Raw genomic sequence first — 13464 nt, 5'->3', positions numbered from 1 at the left:
TCACGGTAGGTATTACACAAGGGAGTACTTGGCTTTTCTTTCATATAAATGCTTTCTGTAATGTTGGTATACAACGCAGGTTTTTTCTTCTAACCTGCATGAAGCTATTTTACTGATTCTGTAATAAACTATGTCAGATTCATTTTCACACGCCACACACACTGAGAGCTTAATGTCATTCAGGTCAACTGGTGCAGCAATGTTTTGTTTCTTGTTTTATCCTATTTTTTTTTCTTAAAAACACTTTTTAAAGAGTAAAAATAAATAGGTCTTGCTCTCAAGTTGTTAGCTCTTCAGAAAGTACTAATGGAGAGATTTTGATATTGCCTTGTAGATGATATTGCTAACACTTCAGCTAATACAGGTTTAATTGTAAGAGTTGCCCAGCTGGCCTCAGCTTTTTATCTTGTCTTCATACATTCTTGGACACTTGTTATATAATAACTTACAAGTATTTTACTTGAAGTTAAATGAAAGACTACTGCAAAATTTAAATTAGGAAAGTGACATGAATTCTTTTCTATAAAGAGATCACTCCAATTTTTGGTGAGAAACAGATTCTGTAGCAGGTATAAATGTAGAAGGGAAAGTCTGTAGGAAGTCCACAGAGGATGCTCAAGCAGGTCAGTATGTGATGTCAACTAAGGTAGCGAGGGCATAGAGAAAGGAAGTGAGTTAAAGTTTGAAGGGACAAGCGATATACATTAGACAGGCAACTATTCTTTGAGAACTGACTCTTCCCCATTCTCTCTCTTTTGCTTTTCTTTTGAATCAGCTTTAATATTTATTTTTTTTTAGTTTTATTGATTTTATTTTTTTAAATACACGACAGTGGAATGCATTACAATTCTTATTACACATAGAGTATAATTTTTTCATATCTTTGTATATAGAGTATGTTCATGTCAATTCATGCCTTTATACATGTACTTTTTTTTGCATTACAATTCTTATTACACATATATACCACAATTTTTCATATCTCTGTTTATATATAAAGTATGTTGACACCCATCATTATCCAAATTACATGTATGAAGATTCTCCATTCTCTTTACATTGATAAACACTATATTACGCCCTCCAAGTTTCTATCTTCAGGAAATTGTCTCTACCCTGCCTTTGCAGTGTGAAGATCTTCTGGTTGATTCATTGACAGTGTCTTCATTTCAGAGGAGCAAATATCTCTGAGCATTTCTTCACTAATTTCTTTACTCTGAAGTGTTTTATTTCAACACCTTTCATTTCTGTAACCCTAACATTGAACAAAAATTGTATATGCACTACGTTTATTATTCAAGAAAATACTGGAGTGCATAAAATACAACAACTAATTTTCAATGCATATATATACTTTTTAGGCTGCTTGGGCTGCCATGATAAAATGCCATAAACTAGATGGCTTATACATATGTATACATATATATGTATATATATATATATATATATATATATATATATATATATATATAAGTGTGTTTGTATATATATATATATGTATATATATACACTCATATATATATATATATATATATATATATATATATATATTATCAGTGCCTAATTATGTGTGCATGTGTGTATTTTCATATAATAAGAGTGACAGAAATAAAGACCCATCAATGTTGATTCAGTTGCTCAAGTTTTAGAACTGGCATATCTGTCCTGATTCTTTTCTTCATTATTGCAATATAGTCTCCCAGCACAATGCATTGTATTTGGATCCAAAGCAAAATAAACTAGAGGATATAGGAGAAAACTTCTTCTTTCTCTTTTATCAGGAAAAACAAACAACCAAAAAAAAAAACATACATTCTAGAATCTCCTGTAAGACTCTCAATAATGTTGAGTTAGCCAGAATAATTTTACTGAAACCAACAGGCTTAAAGAAATTTTGAAAAGCAAGTATGCAGCTTTTTTTTTTTTTCTTAGAGGTAACAAGGGAGAGGGGTTTTGGAATGCTCACCAGCTAATACAATCATGATTGCCTCTCCCCCCAATGGTATATAACATTTTAAAAGTTAATCTAAATATTTATTGAGCAATATTTTCCAGGTTATACATGCTAAATATGTTTGCTAAATTAGTAAAAGACTAGTGAGGACTACTTTCTACTCTTTGATATAAAATTAGTACTCAAATCAGATACATGTTTAGCCTTCTCTTCTACTGTGATCTTTTAGAATCACAGTAAAACTTATAGCTTGATTTTGAAATTTACAGTTAATGCATGGCATGGGACCTATTCTATACACACACACATACACAGAGTCTTAAGCTGTTTGGGCTGTCATGATAAAACACTATAAACTGGATGGCTAAAACAAATTCTTTGAAGTGCTGGAGGATGAAAATTCACAGGGAGCATAGCAGCATGGTAAGGTTTCGTTAGGGCCTTCTGGCTTCCACAGAGCTGCCTTTTCATGATGTCCTCAACCTATTAAAACAGAGTAGGAGATCTTTTCTTCTTGTGAGCCCATGATCCAATGGTGTTCGGGTTCCACCCTACGATCTCCTTTCTCTTTATTTTCTTCCTATGAGCCCCCATCTCCAAATACAGTTACATGAAGGATAAAGGACTTTAGCTTTGCCATACAAATTTTGGGGGGAGAACACAATTCAGTTCATAAAATCTATGCAGCCATCTAGCCAGCTAGAAATTTTCAATAAATTTGTGAAAAGAAATAGAATTTCTTCCACCATTCTGTGAATGTCCAAATTTGGATATTTGACATTAAATTATCCAATTTATTTTACATTCAAATGCATTTCATTTAGAAAAGCAAGATCACAGATACAGTGTATTTTTTATCAGTTTTATTGTACAATAAAAGTTTTAGTATATGTACATGTATGCTATTACCATAATCAATCTAATTAATATATCCATCATACCTACTGCTGAGACCATATGATAAGAACTAGAGATGTGACCTCCATAGTGCTTAGGTATTTTAAGTGTTTTCCATAGCTCATGAATCTCTATCCTTTATTGCCTAAATTCTAATGTACTACAAGCTATATTTTTTCACATATTTTATCCAGTTGGGAAGATAAATCAGTCCTTATTACTCAACTTTGTTTAGGAGTGGAAATATCACATGCTCATCTGAAGTCAAATTCTCAAGTAATCTTCAACACCTTCTTGTGGTAATCTGGCTTAATAAAGATGTAGATCACTGGAAGACTCTATTGGGAATGATGTTTTTAAGAACAGGAGGCCAAGGATGCTATATTGCAACAAACTTTGGTTTATGTTAATGTTTGTTAAGCTCATTCTTCAATCCTTATGACATCCTTGCATTCTAGAAGTTTTTTTTCTACTTTGAAGATGTTGAAGCAGGTATATCAGAAAGTGTAACATGGTTGAACTAGTGCATAAATTTAAATTCAAGTCAGTTACCTTGAAAACTGATACCTTGGCAACACAGTGCAAGACAGTAAATAATAGATCTGCTTTTCTGTGAATTATAATTTCTTGTGGAGAAAGGAATTACTCTCAGGCACCAAGGAGTCAAGAACGAATTGTCCAGTTGTCACTGCTTGTATTACAGTAGTGTTAGTGAACTTTATACACAAAAAGGGTCCCAGTAGATTATCTACATTGCTGGAAGTCAGCTTGAGCAAATAGAAATATGACATCCATAATTCTTAATCCTATTTGTCCTTGTCAGGGAATTTTTGATGATAGTTCCAAATATTTCCAATGTGCAGTTTAAAATTTGTCTCCTAACCCCAGGAATAAAACGGAGGTCACCTCTTCATTAAAACCTCAATTTCCTTCCAATGCCTCCAAGTTTCTGCATTTTATGAAATGCTCACTTTTATGTATTTTTTATGAAATCCCCTTTCTTTTTTAAAATTTCCAACAAAGGGTAAATTAAATTAAAATGCAAGCATTTAAATACAATAGTCATGATCACCATTAGTTGAGATGCCAGTTGAGACACCAGAAATGTCCCATTCACTGTGTTACTGATTTTCTAATTCGTATGCATGCATGCACACACATTCATGAAAACAAGTTCAGCACGGATTCTAAAAACAGCCATAGTCATTTTGACAACAAAAATGCCCTATGATATGTGGGTACTAATGTTGAATCCAGTTCACTCCCTGGACTTCTCCTTTCTTTCTAAGATGCTGCTGGTCTCTGGATCCGGTGTTGGGATTTTATCTTGGGAAAACCGATTGTCCTTTCCTTTAATAAGACATCCATCATCTTCACCCACAGTGCCCACATGTTTTTGTCTTCAGTGAGAGTTTTATTATTTAAATTTGAACTAGCTAAGAGTGTAAGAACCACTGAGGGAGTTCCAAGTTTCTTTTTTATTAATAAATTAATTTAAAATGCTGCCTAGTTGCATATATTAAATTTAAAAATACATGATTCAAATTGATGGATATTGAGGTGATACCTAACTCAACAAAATATAATGTGCATCCCTCTGCTTAGCCACAATATTCTATTGATAACAGGTGTGTGTGTTTCTGTTTGTGTTTACGGGTGTGTGCATTTACATCCCACATACATTATACTATCACATTTTTAATTTAAACTAGTGGGGTTTTTTTGTATAATTGTAATGCTCTTTGTAATGAAATAAGCAGGATGATAAAATTGTTTAATGGATGTGACTCCTATAAGTTGATCATCTATTAAAGCAATAGTAGATTCGGGGCCAAATTCTGAGTAAATGAATTCTTAGGAAGGAGGTCTGAACACCAGCTCAAGCTGGAGATCTATTAGTATGTCAGAATTTTGTCTAAGTTCAGTGAAATTCTACCAGGGTGCTGTATGTCTAAGAAGGTTAATACAATACTTAACAGAATGAGAAAGGTGATGGATTCTCTGGAAGTGAACTGCATCAAAGGCAAGATTTTGGATTTATGGGATTTTAAAGGTTCTGAGGGGAGTGGAATTCCTACTGAAAGACTTCAGCATTTTCATTCTCTCTTTTAGTAGTTTTTTTATGGTTTGCCTGATAATGAAAACCATCCTTTTAATTTCTGCTCTATTAGGGAAAGCACATAGCAACTGCCAAAATCCTACGAGAACCCAAAGAGATACCCTAGGAAAAAAAAAATGACTTGTGGCATATCATTTGGCAAATTGGAAGCTTCTTATGGTATAACTGTTGACCATTCATTATATTTGTTCATCACGTGAGTTGGTGACTGCGGGTATTACCAGTGCTGTTATAAGCAGAAGTTAAGAAAAAAAATGAGTTGTGGCTTATGTGAAGCACAAGTGTAGTCTCCCTCAAATAAGAAGTCAGAAAAATGACAAGGGGAATCAAGAACAATGGATATCCTAGTACCCTGGAGACTAGATGGGAGTGCATGGAGGGTCTTATGAAGGCCTCATCCCTGTAGGCCCTGCATGACCTCTCTACTTTAAACTCTCATTTCAATATCTGATGAGCAGCTTTGAGAAAACTGAATATTTGACTACATAATGAAAATCACCAGGACTCTGTAGGGTCTTTATATATATATATATGTGTGTGTGTGTGTGTGTGTGTGTGTGTGTGTGTGTGTAAAAGCATCTTCTGAGGCTTGTTCAGGAGAGGGCTGGGCTATGTATCCCCCCACAATATCTGGATTATAGATAGATGAAAAGTAAACTATAAAAACTCTATTATTACAGAGTACTGACATTATAATTATAATGAAAATATGTGGCCAATTATGGAATTATGGCAATTATGATGGGAGACTTTTTATCTATATTACACAGCATGATTTAGAATCTGCACTGGCCAATTAGTAGCAGATAGGGAAGTTATTTAAACCATCTGAATGGGTTCCCCCTTCTCTAAAAAAAGAATATGTAATTCAGGGGGTGATAATTGGATTAAATGAGACAACAACAGCAAGTCTATTCATAGAACTTACAATGTCCAAGTCACCATTCATGTGATTCCTCAATATCCTCATAACAACCCTGTAAAATAGATTTTTTAAATTTTTGTGCACAGTTCATAATACTGAGGCACAAAGAAATTAAATAACTTTCTATGTTCCCTGGTATCCAATATTACCTACATGTAAACTTAAGCAATTTAGTTTCAGACTATGAATCTGCACCGTCCCCCATCTCCCTAGCATGTTTCAATCAAACAGGGCCTGTGGCACTTAAAATCATGCTTTTTGTAAAGTTAGCTCCCGAATGATATCCATTATTATCATTAAAATTAAAACACTATATTTTTTTAATTTATATAATGTTTCAGGAAGCAAAGCAGAACTATGTTTTTCTGGCTTCAGCTTCAATATATAAAGAGTTTGAAAGTCAGTTACTAGTCCTCATAAGAAAAATATGAACAACCTGAAAATCAACAACTTCTCTTGGAGCCAGGAGAAAATTGGGGTTATAAGACATACTGCCCTGAACTAGGAAAAGAAGCATATGCAGTCATAGTAAAGATCTGATTACTAGAATAGACACTCCCAGAACCAGAAAATGGTAGGAATATTTATGGTAATTGTGATAAATTATTGGATGTTTAGTATGGACTGATTTGACAGTGAGAAGCTCCAGGGTCTTTGGGGGGTGACAGTACATTTTCTGTTGCTATAATAAAATACCTAACAAAGGGTAATTTATAAAGACAGCAGGCTTATTTTATCTCTCCGTTCTAGAATTCCAAGAACAGAGCAATGGTACTTTCTCAGCTTCTGATGAAGTCTCCATACAGCCCTAATCCATGACAGAAAGTGCAAGAGCAAGTGAGTACATGCAGAAGATTACATGTAGGAGAGATGCCAAGGGGAGTAGGTACCAGGTTTGCTTTAAATCACCTACTTTTACAAGAAATAATCCATTTCGATCAGTACATTTCAGCATTTAAGAAAACTAACCCAGTTCCTGTAAAAAACATTAATGAATTCACAAGGGCAGTGCCCCCCTCAAGACTGACATAATGATCTCTTTCAAGTTCAACTGCATTTCGACACTGTTATATTGGAGATTAAGCCTCAACATGAGGTTTAGCGAGGGAAAAAACATATTCAAATGGGTGGATAGACATTTTTAAGTTTTTATGTCCAGAACCAACTTGTTTCTCAACATGAAGAACCATGAAAGATTCCTTAATGACATTGATCAGAGGAGGGAAAATGGGAACTATTAAAGTATGTGCCTAGTGTGCTGCATAGCAAGGTTTACTTTCCATGTAAAAAGCCTTTACCAGGGTTTTATCTTGCCTGGAGGAAAGACATTTCTCCAATCCCAGTCCCCTCTAGCAATCATGTAAGGGGTGGAGGATTGAGAAACACGATATAACCATAGACCAGACTCACTGGTCTGCCCACTGAAGAACTGAGATTTAATCACAGGATTACCAGATGCTTCCCATCCTGCACGATTTACTGCCACACCATTGGGACTCCATCGTGAACACTGTGGCTTTCAACTAAAAGAGCTGCAAGGCACAGACTCTGGGGATGGTAGATAAGTAAACACAAAGATTACAGAGCCTACAAAAACAAGGATAAGTGAGGTATTTGAAGCCTACAACTATAGCAAAGAAAAAAAAAAAAAAAACTTTAAACAGAATTCAACTCCCAGATCAGTTTTTATAAAACCAAAGAGTAAAGTTCTAGTGTCTCAATTTCTGTTACCCAATTTTCAATAATCTGATTATTCATGATATTAGTCTCTGTTTTGTACTGAATCCTGCTTCCATCCCCAAATTTATAAACTGAAGCCCTAACTCCCAATGTGACTTTAAACAGATTAAGGATCTGTCAGGATGAGTGTGCTTGCAAGAAGAGGAAGAGATAGCAAAGTCCTCCCTCTCTCTTTGCATATACACTGGGAAAAGGCCATGCAAAGACAGGGACAGCCTGGCCATCTACAAAGCACTAATGCAGCTTCCTAAAAACTAAACCTGCTAGAACGTCGCTATTGAAATTCTTTATATTCTCAAGAACCGTGAGAAAATATGTTTCTGTTATTTAAGCCACCCAGTGCGTTGGTATTTTGTTAATGGCAGTCTGAGCAGATTAATATAGTCCCTTGGAAATCAGCTGTCTCTCTTTTACCCCAGTATCTATCCCTGCCTGGTGGTCCTGTCTCATTTCTGTACATATCAAATATCTCAAACTATAATGGAGATAAAATTTGAACAGACAGAATGTTTAGCAAACTCATAAAAAAAATGTTAGCGAGCATCTTGAATTACAGGTAAAAATCATTATTTAATAGACCTAGTCCTCCAAAAATGAGAGAGATAATACATTCTTCTCAAGAGAGTGTTTCATTGTTAAGGGATTATGGAAGGATCTTCAAAATTTAACAATGTCCCAAACATTATTGTAAATGACTTGTTTATATTATTTTAAGTGATTATAGTTGTTCTATATTTTTTAGTGATTTTATTGCCAAAAATAAACTGTCAATATAGGAAAACACTTAATTTTGTCAAGTGTCAAAATCAAGTACTCTTTAGTTTTGTCAATTATTTAATATTTTATTTAATTTTTATATATTTTAATTAATTTTTAAATTAAGCTTTATAATTATAATGTACAGATAATGATATTGTAATAGCTTCACTCTGACTTAAAAATATTTACTGAAATTTTTTAAGGGTTTTTTTTTTTGTGTGTGTGTGTGACAGTACTGGGGATTGAACTCAGGACCTCATGGACACTAGACAATTGTTTTATCACTGAGCTACATCCTCAGCCCAAGTGGACAATTTGAATTGCTTCTTCATTGAGGATGCAGACCAAGAAGAATCTTACTAAAATTTTATTCAAATCTATTCTGATTAGAATAAGTATTTCTGAATTCAAAATATAAAAGATATGAATAGCATTCTCTTACATCATTACATTTTGGTAGATTTTGTGGAGACAATAATAAAATATGCACAGCTGAATATACTTTTTAACTTATATATTCAATAAACATAAAACCAGAAGCATATTTATTTGAACCCTCATCTACAGAACACTTTGATAGCACATCTTCTTCCAAAGGTGAGACCCTAGCATTTCTTTCACACGGACCTATAATTATGTTAATTTCATATAATTAAGACTTTTTCACTGCAGTTACTTAGACTAATATCATTTTAAACAACTCCTCTGTTACACTTCTTTTTCCAAGGAAAATTGGGGTGGCTATGGGCAAATTTAACCTCTTTTATCAGAAATTAAGTTAGTTATGCATAGAATTTGAATGCAGAGGATGCAACTGCTTTTGCTATTGTGATGTACAGCAGTAGTGGATATTTCTAAAGGTCACTATCCTGAGTCCCCATCATCATGACACAGAGGCATAGGGCAGGAGATCATGATGGTTTGCAAAGGCATCCCATGCAACTCAACAACATAAGTAGGTAAATAATGAAGTTTGGAAAACACAAAACTACAACTTTTTCTTGATGTTGTTGGAAAATTCTTGCAATCATTAGAAGTATAAAATTGTAAGCAAAGTATTCATCACTCATCAGTACCTAATCACAACAGAACTTCTCTTCATCAGACATGCACTTGATAATGTATATAACTACAAAGGTGCAATTCATTTTTTAAAACAGGAGTCAGATGAAACAAAATTTATCAAAATTCCTGTGTTTGGGGCTAGGGTTTTAGCTCAGTGGTAGAGCGCTTCCCCAGCATGTGTGAGGCACTGGGTTTTATCTTCATCACCACATAAAAATAAATAAAATAAAGGTATATGTCCACCTACAACTAAAAAAAAATATTTAAGAAATTCCTATGTTTACAGAGCATAGACCTACTGCAATACTGCAATACCACAGAGACAATTTTAGGTGGGGTTTTCCCAAGTCAGAAAATATTCCTTAAAATCCACATGACAAAAGCAATACTCATTTATTTCTAAATAAATGGCTGCATTCATTCATAATTTGTATTCTTTTCCTTAAAGAGGAGTGCCAAAAGTATAGCTTTAGGACCCATAAAAGTTGGATCTATTCCTGTCTGTAAAGCTCTTATAATTTTACCATTAATGAAACTGAATCTCAAAAAAAGTGACAGGAAAAGAATCCTGGAACAGAAAAATTTAATCCACAATTAAAATATGTCAAAGTCTGTCCTAAGGCTACCCTCTTCTAGAGCCTTCTTGGGTAATCTAAAAACCATTTGCCCTGCAATAGAAAGATAGCACAAGGGCAGGGTCCATCTCCCTGAACCACTTACTGCTGCAACAGAGTCCTAAGATACATTAAGGACATTCCAGCCAAGGAAACAATTGTACAGGGGACTTCACTGTTTTCAATAATGAGTCCTAGTGTTGTGATGGTCCTTTAGTATATCATGCCTTAAGTTCTGAGATGCAGGTAAGGTGAGTTTACTATTGTTTCTGTTTCCTAAATATATCTACAGCATTAAATGAAGCTTTAACTTAGAGGGCCAAAATACGCTTTTGTGGGGTTGTTTGTTTTGGGGGGAGGTACTGGGAATTAACTCAGGGGCACTCAACTACTGAGCCATATCCCAGCCTTGTTTTATAGTTTATTTATAGACAGGCTCTCACTGACTTGCTTAGCACCTTGCTTTTGCTGAGGCTGACTTTGAACTCAAAATCCTCCTGCTTCAGCTTCCCAAGCCCATTCAGAACTATATGAATATTTATTATATCAGAGCCTGTGATGTATTCTTCTCATATCTCTTGAGGTAAAGTGTATCATGATCCACTCTAGTTCTAATTGCTTTAATTAACTAGTCAATGCTACACTAGTGCTGACTCTTAATTATGCCTGCAGGAAGGTAGACTTATTTTACATATGTAAATTAATTAGTTGTCAAAGCAAATACAGATCATATTCTGTGAGTAGAGACTTTAATTTTCTTCTCAAATTTCTGGGAATATTTTTAAATAAAATTAATATCCAAACTGAAGCTTTAAAAGATCTGAGTATAGATTAAAGTCTCTACATCTTAAAAATAGTGAAAATTACAGTATATATTTCATTGCTGTTATCTTATATAGTGGAGTTCCTGCTGCCTCTAACCTGCAAGCCTCCCTCTGTCTGAGATAGAGGGCAGTTTGGGATTTAAAACCAGAAATTCCAGGTGTCTCTATCAATGCTTCAGAGATATACTTTACCTTTATCCTTTCTAACCCTCATGTCAACCAATCGTAAAGCAGACAAATTGCTCACCTCAGTGTTGATGCCTTACTATTGAAAATACCTTGTACTAAATGTAAGAAAAAGCCCAATGTAAACACATTTTGAAGCCATATATGATCAGTTTTCTATACAAAATGCAATGCCCTAGCAATAGGAAAGGCTAACATCAAAGCAGCATCAGAAAGAAAATTATATTCTTGATACATTTTTTTCCAGAATCATGCAGGTAAAAATAAACAACTAAACAACAGATAAAAGATGAATACTTTTTTAGAAAATAGCAAGTGTTTTTTTTTTTCCTACTCTTGTCCAGAAATATAATATTCTGAGCAATTTTACATACCAACTTTAATTCTCTTTTAGATAGAATCCATTTAATTAGTTTCAAATATTATATTTTATTATAGAAAATAGTGCTACTATCATGTATATTTATATGAAATTTCATTTTCATACATGAAGTTTTTTATACCAATAACATTGTAAGTATAATTTATTTAAGAGCTAGATGCATTATTATAAATACAGTGCACATTTAGACTAAGATTTATGAATGATTTTTAAAACATTAAATTGCTAATTATAATTTTTGACTTGGAAAGTGTTAATCTTATAATTTTGATATATCTTCCCCCACAGTTTCTCTATCATTCTTTCTATATCTCATACCCACATGAACACATATGTACAAAAATAATTTAAATCTATGATTTATACATTTTCAAGATTAGAAATTTTGAATTCACCATCATTTTTAGTAATTGTACATTACTACTTCTATGCACAATACCATGACTGACTAATCCTTTTTCCAGTTCATGGTGATTTTAATATGTCTTGTTTTTCACTATTAAACATAGCTCTGAGATAAACATAGTAACATATACCTTTGTCATGTATTCTGCCACTCCTCTGCTACATACATAATCTTTGTCAATATTTTGGTTCATGTTATTTTTCAGAAGTAGTCTGCTTTCAGTAACCTGGCTTGATTTCCACTCTCACTGACAAAGCAGAGTTACATATGGGTTTTAGAAGGATAATTTAACAATTTGAAGGTTGGTTAAGGTGAGAAATGTCTAGGAAATTTTTTTTATTGTTGGTCGTTCAAAACATTACATAGTTCTTAATATATCATATTTCACAGTTTGATTCAAGTGGGTTATGAACTCCCATTTTTACCCCATATACAGATTGCTGTATCACATCAGTTACACTTCCATTGATTTACATATTGCCATTCTAGTGTCTGATGTATTCTGCTGTCTATCCTATTCTCTTAACATCAAAGTAATTTTTAAAAAGGTGATGATAATATATACTAAAACAGTGACCACACAACAAAAAGGAGGAAAAAATATGAGAGGTATATCTTGCATGGAAAAGGCATTTTCTAGAAAAAATAGCTTATTCTTTTCTATTTCAAGTGCTTATTGTCCTGTCTGGCACATAATAAGGGCATTAAAAAATGAACAAAAGGAAGCACAATGGTGTGAATTAAAATCTACTGGACGGTGATACACCTGACAAGCAGCATGTTTTTTTTTTTCATTTATATCTCCTGCATTGCCTAATATAATTCCTTACATACTATAATTATTTTTAAAATTGTAAATGAGAAAAATGAGTGATTGCATAACTGTATTCTGTACTTCACAAAAGTTATTACTGATACTAGTAATTTTTAATAAATAAGTGAAGTTTCTTTACTTTTTTTTTTACCATCACATTTTGTGAGCTGGGAAACTGTTTCTCACTCACTCTCCTGCTGTTTGATTTATGGCATACTGAGTCACACCAAGACGTCCCACAATCTGTGCTCAGGCACCCCTGTAATCAACTAACCAATCAATCTTATTTAGAAGGCAGAGGAGTAATAATAAAATACGTAGGAACAGAGACATGGTAAAGGGTATAAAAGAAGATATTCTAGACTTTTAACATGTTTCTTGTTGATAAATAATCATTCATCAAGTTAATCCCTGAGAGATGGCTGAAGAGCTTCCATATTTCATTATGGAGTAAAGCAGAGCAATTTACTTTCATGAAAATAAAAGAATTGGGAGGTTATACACAAGAACTGCAGGCTGGAATGGAATATATATGCAAGATTTATATCACTTAAAAAAAGTAATGTCAAATTTTCTTTTGCTAACTTAGACCTTTGGTAATTATTTTATTTTTATTTTTTTTACATTAACAGTCTAACATTTATTTTCAAAAGAGATTTTTTTTTAAACAGTACAAAAATAAACTGTTGTTTGTCTCAAGACATGTTTTACATAAGTTAATTTAAATACACATTTGTCTAAGGCACTGAAACATTCACACACAACCCTAATTTTCAGGT

This window comes from Spermophilus citellus (genome assembly GCF_964194105.1).
Source record: "Spermophilus citellus genome assembly, chromosome: 2".
Lineage (NCBI taxonomy): Eukaryota > Metazoa > Chordata > Mammalia > Rodentia > Sciuridae > Spermophilus > Spermophilus citellus.
The sequence above is the reverse complement of the archived record's forward strand: the minus strand, read 5'-3'. Positions refer to the sequence as shown.